We start from the raw sequence: 11853 nt of genomic DNA on the forward strand, positions 1-11853 counted from the left end.
CATATACTGGGGGGGGGGGTGTCAGCGGTGACCCGGCTCGTGCAGTGTCCCCGGAGAGGGGGGGGTGAAGGGAGAAAGGCGGAGAGGAGGCCAAGTGGCATTGGAGACAGCCAAGATGGGGGAGAGAAAGAGAAAAGGAAATTTGCCCATTAATCAGGACTTACCTCCGGAATTAGTGACCTTGCAAGACAGGGAAACACCCAGCAGTGCCAGCCCCCCCCCCCGATCTCACTTCTAAGGGGGGGTCAGCGGGGAGGCACTAAATGGCTGTTGAGATTTAATTATGGTTAAAGGCTAGAGAGAGCGCGCGATAAACCCTCCCCCCCAGCTCCTGCCCATGAGAGCAGAGCCCTGGGGTGGGAGCGTGGAGTGGGGTGGGAGACACCCAAGCCCAGCTGATCAACTGCTCGCTCCGATAAAAGGGAGGCGCCCAGCCCCGCTCATCTTGGGGGTTTGCCCAGCTCGGCTTCCCAGGCGCTGTCCCTTCAGCACCAGCCTGCCCTCTGCATGACTCAGAAGAGATGCGGCTGCTATTGTTATGGGGAGGAGGGGATCAGCCACATGCAGGTACTATGGGAGCTTGCAAGATGATCATGTCCGTATTGCAACGCTCCCATCCCTTCACCTTTTTATTATTTAAGGTTGTTGCATTCGCTGCTGGGTTACAGTCCACACCCCCCTTGTAACATACTGAAGTCCTTGGCTCCCATGCCTAGCTCCCAAGAGAAGGTGAACAGATTTTTTTTTTTAACAAAATTCTTATTCTATCATTTTTCATATCTAAATGAACCGTTCAACGGTCTGAAGAGAGAAAAAATGTTGCCCTGATAATTCCTCAATGATTGATTGCAGCCAAATACACTGAGTGTGTGTATGTGGTGGGGAAGAGGGGAGGATAGATACTTCTATCACAAAGATAAGTGGTGCAACACACAATAGGTTTAATGTAGCTGTAACCATCTGGTACATGTTATTAATAATGCTGATCTGTGTTATTAAGGCTAAATCCATATTCAATATTGTTCTGAACCAAATTCAGTTGCTAAGCTATTAATTGCTATGCATTATTTATTAATATGCATCTATGTATATGCACCCATGAAATGTTAATTTAGAGGCAACCATGCCCCAAAGGGTAGCAAGCATCTTAGCAAGAAACACATATTTAAAAAAAAATCAATATATTGTCACATAAGGCAAAGTGCCCAAGTAAAGCCAAGGTCAGACACAAGAGAAGGCATAAAATAAATGCACAACTCAGTTATAAAAGACTCAACTAAAAAGGAAAGATGTAAACCTGGAGTGTTGCCCTGAAGGATGATGGTGATGTGCTCTGGTGACTAATGAGGGGGAGAACATTCCAGAGACACGGGTCGTCAAGGGAATAAACCCCACTCCTCCTTTTCCTCCCAAGATTGTATCTGGGGATGGTCCTGGGCTGTAGCCAGGCCAATCTCAGGTGCCTTTATGGGACTCAGGCCAACATATGGTCTATCAGGTAAACTAAATCCTGTATTATTTAAGGTTTATAAATATTAATAGCCAAACCACTGCTGAACAGGCAGTCGATACAAGCCACAGAGAGCACTGACAGAGTCTTCAGCATATGAAAGCTGCGGAGCAGTTGTACTTACACAATCTGCAGTTGCTGCCATTTATGTGATGGTTTTCAGGGATACCTCTAAATAAAGCTCATTCATCGCTTAACGCATCCCTGGAAGTTAGTTACCACAGTTATGACCACCAACGAAAAATCTAAATAGAATGAAATTCCATAACCCAGCCTACGGGATCATGAAGGCATGGAGGGCTGTGAAGAGACCTGGGTCTTGAAGAAAAGTTCACAACTTCCCAGTGTTTCAGAGCTGATCAAGGCTACTCCTACAACCTAGGCTTCCACACTGTTCTCATGCTCAGAAATGGCCCCATTCTGCCTCACCGCGGCAAACGCCAACAATACATAGAGCAATCACAGATCAAGCAATGTCCCACAGCCATTTCCCCTTTTCCACAAGTAATGCCATTGTCTTTCTGCATCGGTATGGCACTTCTGGGCACATTCAGTGTGGACTTTAATTGCTGTGCTGTGTTTAGGTACCTTGGTGATTTATGAGAATTATGAGAGAGAGATGCTTACCAAAATTTGGGTAGGATGTACTGCCCTATTCCATATCTAACTAATTTTTGGTTTCACATGCATACTGAACCACTGAGGCAATAACATTTACTCCTGCAGGATTCCATGCACTCCAAAGAAATTACAGAACCCCTCTGAAGCAACCCAATTCTGGCTCCATCAGTCTATATGCTGTCAGGCCTTATCTCATCTCTTGATCAAAAGGTTCCATAGGTAACTAACAATAACCATGTGGAGACCTTTCTCAGATTCATCATGCACTCTTCCGTCATGGTCTGAAATCAGACTTGAAGATTACAAAAATCTAGCTACCCTTGAGTGGCCCAGCCATCACCTCTGTAACCTCTTTCCCCCACCATCCCATAAACAAAGGTTGATCTGACCTCAACCTTTCCTGAGCAGCAGTCTTCATACATCAGCTAGTCGGGCATAATCAATGCCTCCTTTATCAAGCACGGAGTATCAGAGCCCATCCTACAGAATAACTCCCCATGATTGGCTTTGGGGAGCTATGGGTGCAATCTTCAAAGGATCCTAAGGGTGCAGGCACATCACTTCCTTTGAAAATCCAAGTCTATATGGTTATGTTCTTCAGTTTGGTTATTTCTGGGACCTTTGGTTTACAATTTTGTCACTTTATGATCTTTTTAGTTATACTGGAAAATGGTGTGTAAATTTTTTTAGGTTTTGTTATGACCTGTGAAATCAACCAAGAGTCAGGCCTTTAAAAATGATAAATTACAGTCACTTTGTCTTATTCTTTTTTGTACATTTGTATTGTAATTCTTTGGTAAACCTATGTAACTCCACTGCTTTATTGCTACTCAGTTAATTTCTTCCTTTATAAAAAGTGCACTCATAAACCTACATCTCTTTCACATTCATTCACTACAGATCAGAGAGCTATAAACATAAACGTCAGCAGATCAAATGCAGCTTGCCGGTTTGTTTTAATGTTTACAAAACAGAAAACATGGAAAGTAGTGAGGGAGCAAAGGCAGGGAATCTGAGGACGTCTTGGGGAAGATGAAGACCAGTCATGGACCTCAGAGGTTTTGTCTGCATTTCACAGTTAAATCGATTGTGCTTAATCCAAGTTATGTAGCTCAATGTAAGCCAACAGGTCTGAGCACATTCAAGCTTGGTATTCACACACATGCTTAGCACGGTTTACTGTTTGCAGTGTTGTTGTAGCCGTGTTGTCCCAGGATATTACAGAGACAAGTTGGGTGAGGTAGTATCTTTTTATTGGACCAGTTTCTGTTGGTGGAAGATACAAGCTTTTGAGCTACACAACGCTCTTCTTCAGGTCTGAGGAAGAAAGCAGAGTGTCTGAGCTAAACACAAGTTGGGACAGATTGTTAAGCAGAAGGGGTGGGAGGTAGTCACTTGAAATGAAGTGGGCAAATGGGGGTTATATAGTTAAGCATAAAGGGTTTGAAGTGAGCCATTAAGGGTGGTAGGCAATGTGGTGTGTAACAAATTGCTGTAATGAGCCATAAGACCAGCCTCGCTGTTAAGCCCATGGCTTTCACTGTCTAGAAATTTAAGTTCCCAAGGTCACCTTGTGATGGTATTGTGCACATCTCCTTTGAAGACAAGCATTGAAAGATCAGCTATGAAGCGATTGCTTAGTGAAAAGTGTTCGCCCAGAGGTGATATGATATATTTGTCTTATTTTTCTGTGTGAGTTCATTTGAGAGCACAGTGATTGTCTCATTTCACCCACCTAGTTGTTATTGGGGCATTTTGATTCACTGGATGAGGTACTGGTACCCCATGTTGTGATAAGCATGTGTAGGACCCATGAATCTTGAAAGGTGTGTTGTGGGAGGTACTGATCATCATAACAGTGGAGATATGTCTGGAGGTTTTGCATCTGTTGTTCTAACAGGGTCTGGTCACACTTTAAGTTTGTATGTCTAGGTCTGTGGGGAGTTTGCTCCTGATGGGTGAGTGGGGGTTATTTGAAGGTTAGAAGATGGGGGGTTCAGGAAAGATCTCTTTCAAGATGTGATCCCCATCAAATATGGGTGGTAATAGTTTAATGAGACCCTGTATGTGTTCCAGTGTGAAGTGGTAGGTGATAATGAAGAATCTGTGGTCAGGGTTGGTTTTTTTTCCCTGTATTGAAGCAGGTTCTTCCAAGGTACTTGCAGAGACTGTTCCATGACACAATCTGCTTCTCTCTGGTGGAGTATGCTTGTTTAGTGAAGGTGGTTTTAAGTGTGTTTAGGTATATATCCCAGACTTTCTCTTGGGAAAAAATTCTGTGGTAGCTGAGGGTGTGGCTGTAGATAACAGATTTGTGTGTGTGTCTGGGGTGATTATTGGATTTGTGAAGGTAAATATGGTGATCGGTGGGTTTCTTGTATATCGTTGTTTGTAGAGTTCCATAGTTTAAGCTAATCTTAGTGTTGAGGAAGTTGCTGCTGGTGTGGGAGCGTTCTAGAGAGAGTTTGGTGGACAGCTAGTAGTTGTTGAAGTTGTGGTAGAAATCAATGAGGGATCTTAGGTCTTCCCTCCAGAGGATGAAAATATCATCAATGTATCTCAGGTATATAGTTGGCTTTGTGGCACATTTTTCCAGAAATTTTCCCTCAAGGTGGCCCATGAAGAGGTTGGCATATTGGGGAGCCATTCTAGAACCCATGGCTGTTTCCATGGTTTGGACAAAGTGATGGTATGGGATATCATCAAACAATTACAACCCATATTTGGTGGGGACCAAATCATGAAAGAAATCTTTCTCACACTCCCTCTTCTGGCCTTTAAACAACCCTCCCAGCCTGAGCACACATTTACTGTCTCTAGAACATTTACTGTCATGCGTCACATTCACACTTGTGAAGCACCCAATTATGTTAGACACAATTGTATCCTAGTGGCCAGTGGATGATGTACATATCCTCAGAATCCAAACCAGTGAGGCTATGGGTCTTGTCCAGCTCTTGGTATGACAGCCTGGTTCTTTACCTCAAACTGTAGAGACTCATGCTCTGGTTGTCCTCAGTTCAGTGCCCAAAGTTGGTCAAGATGTCGGCTGTCTCGCCGGTGGGGACCTGTCTTGGATCTCAGAACTCCCAGATTTGGAATGATTTCAGAGCCTCCCAGGAGACCTCATCTGTCCACAGGAGGATTGTGGGAGGAACGGTCAAACTCTCAGGTGTGCAAGAAGAATACACTTTTGACTGTTGGATCACCGAGCAGCTGTGGTATCTTCAGGAAGACCGTCCTAGACCCTCAAGCCCAGAACAGTTAGAGATGCCCGCTACTTGTGTACAAAGGGATTTATTGCACCAAACATCAGCTTGACTTTCTATGACCAGTGTATCTGTGGAGTGTTGCTATCCCCTCATCATGTATATTCTGTATATCCATTTATATCTTTTGCCTACATAACCTTTGGCATAGTTTCTGTGCCGCCATGTCACTCTCCCTTTGCCTCACAAACAGACAGTTGTTTATCAAAAGAAGTAGAAAAGCAAATGGCAAACAAACAGTAACTCCTTGAAAAATTGCAAAACTGTCATACATATACTGTACCATGTGATGTACACCTCGACCGAAACCAGTGCACCAATATGTAGATTCCCTATATGTTACACATAAACCAGCATGTATGATGGGCCCAAGTCTGCTCTCATACCACTGCAAAGAGAGAGTGTCAGTGGCACTGCTTTATAAAACTGGTGTGAGATCAGAATCAGGCTAAGACTAATTCATATAGTGTCAAATTCTGATACACTTACTCATATTACCTTTCTCCTCAGAGGATCCTGTTGATTTCAATAGGACTATTCTAGGATTAAGGTACTACTCGGTGTAAGTAAGAAGTTCACAATCTGGCCCCTAGAGATTATGGGCCCAGATCCTCAACTGGAGTAAATCAACCTGGCTCCATTGATTTATCCCAGGTGACAATCTGACCCAATCATGCACAGTGAGGGACAATAAATCTTACCATTTACTGTACCACAGCATTATCCTTTTACCCATATTTGTGGTATTTCCTGCACTTAACACAGGAGCTCCATAATCACCACCATAAATTAAGCTGCTGCAAGTGGAAGTGTCAAGATTTTTATTACTCCCATTGTAGCATATGTAAAACAAAGTTTCATTATGCATATTTTAAATACAACATGATACAGATCAAAAACGTGACTTGTCACTGAGTGGCATTTGCATCAAGGATATGAGGCCATGCTTATAAATCAATGTACAATATCACATACACACATCGATCTGTTACCATATCCCATTGACCATGGAGACAAAACTGATATTTCATCAAACAACTACAGTAATTAATAGATACAAACTCTTCTGTTGTCCATTCAAATCATTAAAGTGGACCAAATTTCCCCCACTTGCATTATGTGAAAACAGGGCAGTGCTTACAAGTAAGACTGTGCAAAATGGTCAAACTAACCCCCAAACTGCAAAATACTCACCTGGTTTTAGATTTTCTTGCCACCTAAGTTCAGCCTAGGTTTGTCAGCAGGTTCTCGGATTCTGAGGGGAGGTCCCAGAGCAAGCCTGGTGTCAGTCTATGATTTTGAATCAAAGTAATGTAAAATTCATGGTTTTACATACGAACGGCCATACTGGGTCAGACCAAAGGTCCATCTAGCCCAGTATCCTGTCTTCCGACAGTGGCCAATGCCAGGTGCCCAGAGGGAATGATCAGAACAGGTAATCATCAAGTGATCCATCCCCTGTCGCCCATTCCCAGCTTCTGGCAAACAGAGGCTAGGGACACCATCCCTGCCCATCCTGGCTAATAGCCATTGATGGACCTATCCTTCACATGATTCTGATGTGAAAGCAGGTGAGATTTCACCCGTTTTTTATGGGGGAATTTTTGCTCCTGCCTGAAACTCAGACTCATGTAAATCCATCCAAACCAAAAGTTAGCCCCAGCCCTTCTGAAGTGAAACACAGTGATACTTAGAACCAGAGATCAGTCCCAAATATGGAGTTCAGAGCCTAATCTGAACTGCTCCAGAGTGCTATGTTGCTCATATTCCTTGTTCACGTTCTAGCCCCCCACAGAACAGCTAAATAGCTGAGTCTGGATCTGGAATCCAACTTCTCCAGAGTTCACTTGTGTTTGAAAGTCATTTTCCAATTCAGATCCATCTAACAGCATAGCATATTTAAACCTGAGCCTGTGTGGTTCCCAACACCATTTATCTTTGATACAATTTTACTTGGATTTATTATTATTTATGCATATTTAATAGGGAAAAATATATTCAGACTATCAACCAATACTCTAGAATATTTAGAGCAACTAATCAGTTTACCGAGTTCATGAAAAAGTGCAGATACCATGATCAAGAAAGGCATGTCTATTAAGAAAGCAGTTAAGTACATGCTCAATTTTAAGCACATGTTTAAGTCCCATTGACTTCAACACAATTCAGTTCCTGAATAGGAAATTTAAGCACATGCTTAAAATTAAGGGTAAATTTTTCAGACGTCCTTAATTACTAATGAAAATGGGGCTTAGGCTCCTAAGTTATTTTAAGGGTTTGTCTACATTAGTTAGATCACAGCAAGATGGGGTGCAAATCTACCCCACACTAGCCTGCCGCAGATTAACAGTCGTTCCTCAGCAGTTTGTCAATGTACTTTGATCTAGTCTTCTTTGAAACGGGACTTGATCAAAGCACATTAACAAACTATTAATGCGCGTCAGCAGGATCCACACAGCATGGCAGGCTAGTGTAGGGTAGATTCACATCCCAGCTTGCTGTGAATTAATTGTTCATGTAGACAAGCCCTTAGGGTCAGTGTTTAGAAGCTTAGTTCACATTGAAATCAACAGAAGTTGGGTGCCCAAATACCTTTGAAAATCTGGTGTTTAGGAGCCTAAGGGCTGGTCTACACTGGGAACTTACATTGGCATAGTTATGTCGCTCAGGGGTGTGAAAAATCCACACCCCTGAACGATGTAGTTAAATTGATCTAACCACTAGCGAAGACAGTGCTAGGTCAGCAGAAGAATTCTTTTGTCAACCTAGCTACCACCTCTCGATGAGGTGAATTATCGATGCTGACAGGAGAACCCCTCCTAACAGCATAGGTAGCATCTGCACTGAAGCGCTACAGCTGTGCTGATGTAGTGTTGCAAGTGTGGACAACCATCAGACTTACTGCAAGTTGTTAGATGCCCAAAGCCTTTTGAAAATTCCACTAGGTGCCTATCTGCATCTTGGGGCAACCTAAATACCTTTGAAAATCTGGCCCAGACTTGGATTTCACATAGAATCATAGAATATCAGGGTTGGAAGGGACCTCAGGAGGTCATCTAGTCCAACCCCCTGCTCAAAGCAGGACCAATTCCCAACTAAATCATCCCAGCCAGGGCTTTGTCAAGCCGGGCCTTAAAAACCTCCAAGGAAGGAGATTCCACCCCTCCCTAGGTAAAGCATTCCAGTGCTTCACCACCCTCCTAGTGAAATAGTGTTTCCTAATATCCAACCTAGACCTCCCCCACTGCAACTTGAGACCATTGCTCCTTGTTCTGTCATCTGCCACCACTGAGAACAGCCGAGCTCCATCCTCTTTGGAACCCCCCCTCAGGTAGTTGAAAGCAGCTATCAAATCCCCCCTCATTCTTCTCTTCTGGAGACTAAACAATCCCAGTTCCCTCAGCCTCTCCTCATAAGTCATGTGCTCCAGACCCCTAATCATTTTTGTTGCCCTCCGCTGGACTCTTTCCAATATTTCCACATCATTCTTGTAGTGTGGGGCCCAAAACTGGACACAGTACTCCAGATGAGGCCTCACCAATGTCGCATAAAGGGGAACGATCACGTCCCTGTATCTGCTGGCAATGCCCCTACTTATACAGCCCAAAATGCCATTAGCCTTCTCGGCAAGAAGAGCACACTGTTGACTCATATCCAGCTTCTCGTCCACTGTGACCCCTAGGTCCTTTTCTGCAGAACTGCTACCTAGCCATTGGGTCCCTAGTCTGTAGCAGTGCATAGGATTCTTCCGTCCTAAGTGCAGGACTCTGCACTTGTCCTTGTTGAACCTCATCAGGTTTCTTTTGGCCCAATCCTCCAATTTGTCTAGTCCCTCTGTATCTGATCCCTACCCTCCAGCATATCTACCACGCCTCCCAGTTTAGTGTCATCTGCAAACTTGCTGAGAGTGCAGTCCACACCATCCTCCAGATCATTAATAAAGATATTAAACAAAACCGGCCCCAGCACCGACCCTTGGGGCACCCCGCTTGAAACCGGCTGACAACTAGACATGGAGCCATTGATCACTACCCGTTGAGCCCGACGATCTAGCCAGCTTTCTATCCACCTTACAGTCCATTCATCCAGCCCATACTTCTTTAACTTGGCGGCAAGAATACTGTGGGAGACCGTATCAAAAGCTTTGCTAAAGTCAAGGAATAACACATCCACTGCTTTCCCCTCATCCACAGAGCCAGTTATCTCCTCATAGAAGGCAATTAGGTTAGTCAGGCACGACTTCCCCTTGGTGAATCCATGCTGACTGTTCCTGATCACTTTCCTCTCCTCTAAGTGTTTCATAATTGATTCCTTGAGGACCTGTTCCATGGTTTTTCCAGGGACTGAGGTGAGGCTGACTGGCCTGTAGTTCCCCGGATCCTCCTTCTTCCCTTTTTTAAAGATGGGCACTACATTAGCCTTTTTCCAGTCATCCGGGACCGCCCCCGATCGCCATGAGTTTTCAAAGATGATGGCCAATGGCTCCGCAATCACATCCGCCAACTCCTTTAGCATCCTCAGATGCAGCGCATCCGGCCCCATGGATTTGTGCTCATCCAGTTTTTCTAAATAGTCCCGAACCACTTCTTTCTCCACGGAGGGCTGGTCACCTCCTCCCCATACTGTGCTGCCCAGTCCAGCAGTCTGGGAGCTGACCTTGTTTGTGAAGACAGAGGCAAAAAAAGCATTGAGTACATTAGCTTTTTCCACATCCTCTGTCACTAGGTTGCCTCCCTCATTCAGTAAGGGGCCCACACTTTCCTTGACTTTCTTCTTGTTGCTAACATACCTGAAGAAACCCTTCTTGTTACTCTTAACATCTCTTGCTAGCTGCAATTCCAAGTGCGATTTGGCCTTCCTGATTTCACTCTTGCATACCTGAGCAATATTTTTATACTTCTCCCTGGTCATTTGTCCAGTCTTCCACTTCTTGTAAGCTTCTTTTTTGCGTTTAAGGTCAGCAAGGATTTCACTGTTAAGCCAAGCTGGTCGCCTGCCATATTTACTATTCTTTCTACACGTCGGGATGGTTTGTTCCTGCAACCACAATAAGGATTCTTTAAAAAACCACCAGCTCTCCTGGACCCCTTTGCCCTTCATGTTATTCTCCCAGGGGATCCTGCCCATCTGTTCCCTGAGGGAGTCAAAGTCTGCTTTTCTGAAGTCCAGGGTCCGTATTCTGCTGCTCTCCTTTCTTCCTTGTGTCAGGATCCTGAACTCGACCATCTCATGGTCACTGCCTCCCAGGTTCCCATCCACTTTTGCTTCCCCTACTAATTCTTCCCTGTTTGTGAGCAGCAGGTCAAGAAAAGTTCTGCCCCTAGTTGGTTCCTCCAGCACTTGCACCAGGAAATTGTCCCCTACACTTTCCAAAAACTTCCTGGATTGTCTGTGCACCGCTGTATTGCTCTCCCAGCAGATATCAGGGTGATTAAAGTCTCCCATGAGAACCAGGGCCTGTGATCTAGCAACTTCTGTTAGTTGCTGGAAGAACGCCTCGTCCACCTCCTCCCCTTGGTCTGGTGGTCTATAGCAGACTCCGACCACGACATCACCCTTGTTGCTCACACTTCTCAACTTTATCCAGAGACTCTCAGGTTTTTCTGCAGTTTCATACCGGAGCTCTGAGCAGTCATACTCCTCTCTTACATAAAATGCAACTCCCCCACCTTTTCTGCCCTGCCTGTCCTTCCTGAACAGTTTATATCCATCCATGACAGTACTCCAGTCATGTGAGTTATCCCACCAAGTCTCTGTTATTCCAATCTCATCATAGTTCCCTGACTGTGCCAGGACTTCCAGTTCTCCCTGCTTGTTTCCCAGGCTTCTTGCATTTGTGTATAGGCACTTAAGATAACTCATCGACCGTCCCTCTTTCTCAGTATGAGACAAGAGACCTCCCCTCTTGCACTCTCCTGCTCTTGCTTCCTCCCAGGATCCCATTTCCCCACTTACCTCAGGGCTTTGGTCTCCTTCCCCCGGTGAACCTAGTTTAAAGCCCTCCTCACTAGGTTAGCCAGCCTGCTGGCGAAGATGCTCTTCCCTCTCTTTGTTAGGTGGAGCCCGTCTCTGCCTAGCACTCCTCCTTCTTGGAACACCATCCCATGGTCGAAGAATCCAAAGCCTTCTCTCCGACACCACCTGCGTAGCCATTCGTTGACTTCCAAGATTCGACGGTCTCTACCCAGGCCTTTTCCTTGCACAGGGAGGATGGACGAGAACACCACTTGAGCCTCAAACTCCTTTATCCTTCTTCCCAGAGCCACATAGTCTGCAGTGACCCGCTCAAGGTCATTCTTGGCAGTATCATTGGTTCCCACATGAAGAAGCAAGAAGGGGTAGCGATCCGAGGGCTTGATGAGTCTCGGCAGTCTCTCCGTCACATCGTGTATCCTAGCTCCTGGCAAGCAGCAGACCTCTCGGTTTTCCCAGTCGGGGCGGCAGATGGATGAC

This window comes from Terrapene carolina, unplaced genomic scaffold (genome assembly GCF_002925995.2).
Source record: "Terrapene carolina triunguis isolate 2854851 unplaced genomic scaffold, T_m_triunguis-2.0 Scaffold53, whole genome shotgun sequence".
Classification (NCBI taxonomy): domain Eukaryota; kingdom Metazoa; phylum Chordata; order Testudines; family Emydidae; genus Terrapene; species Terrapene triunguis.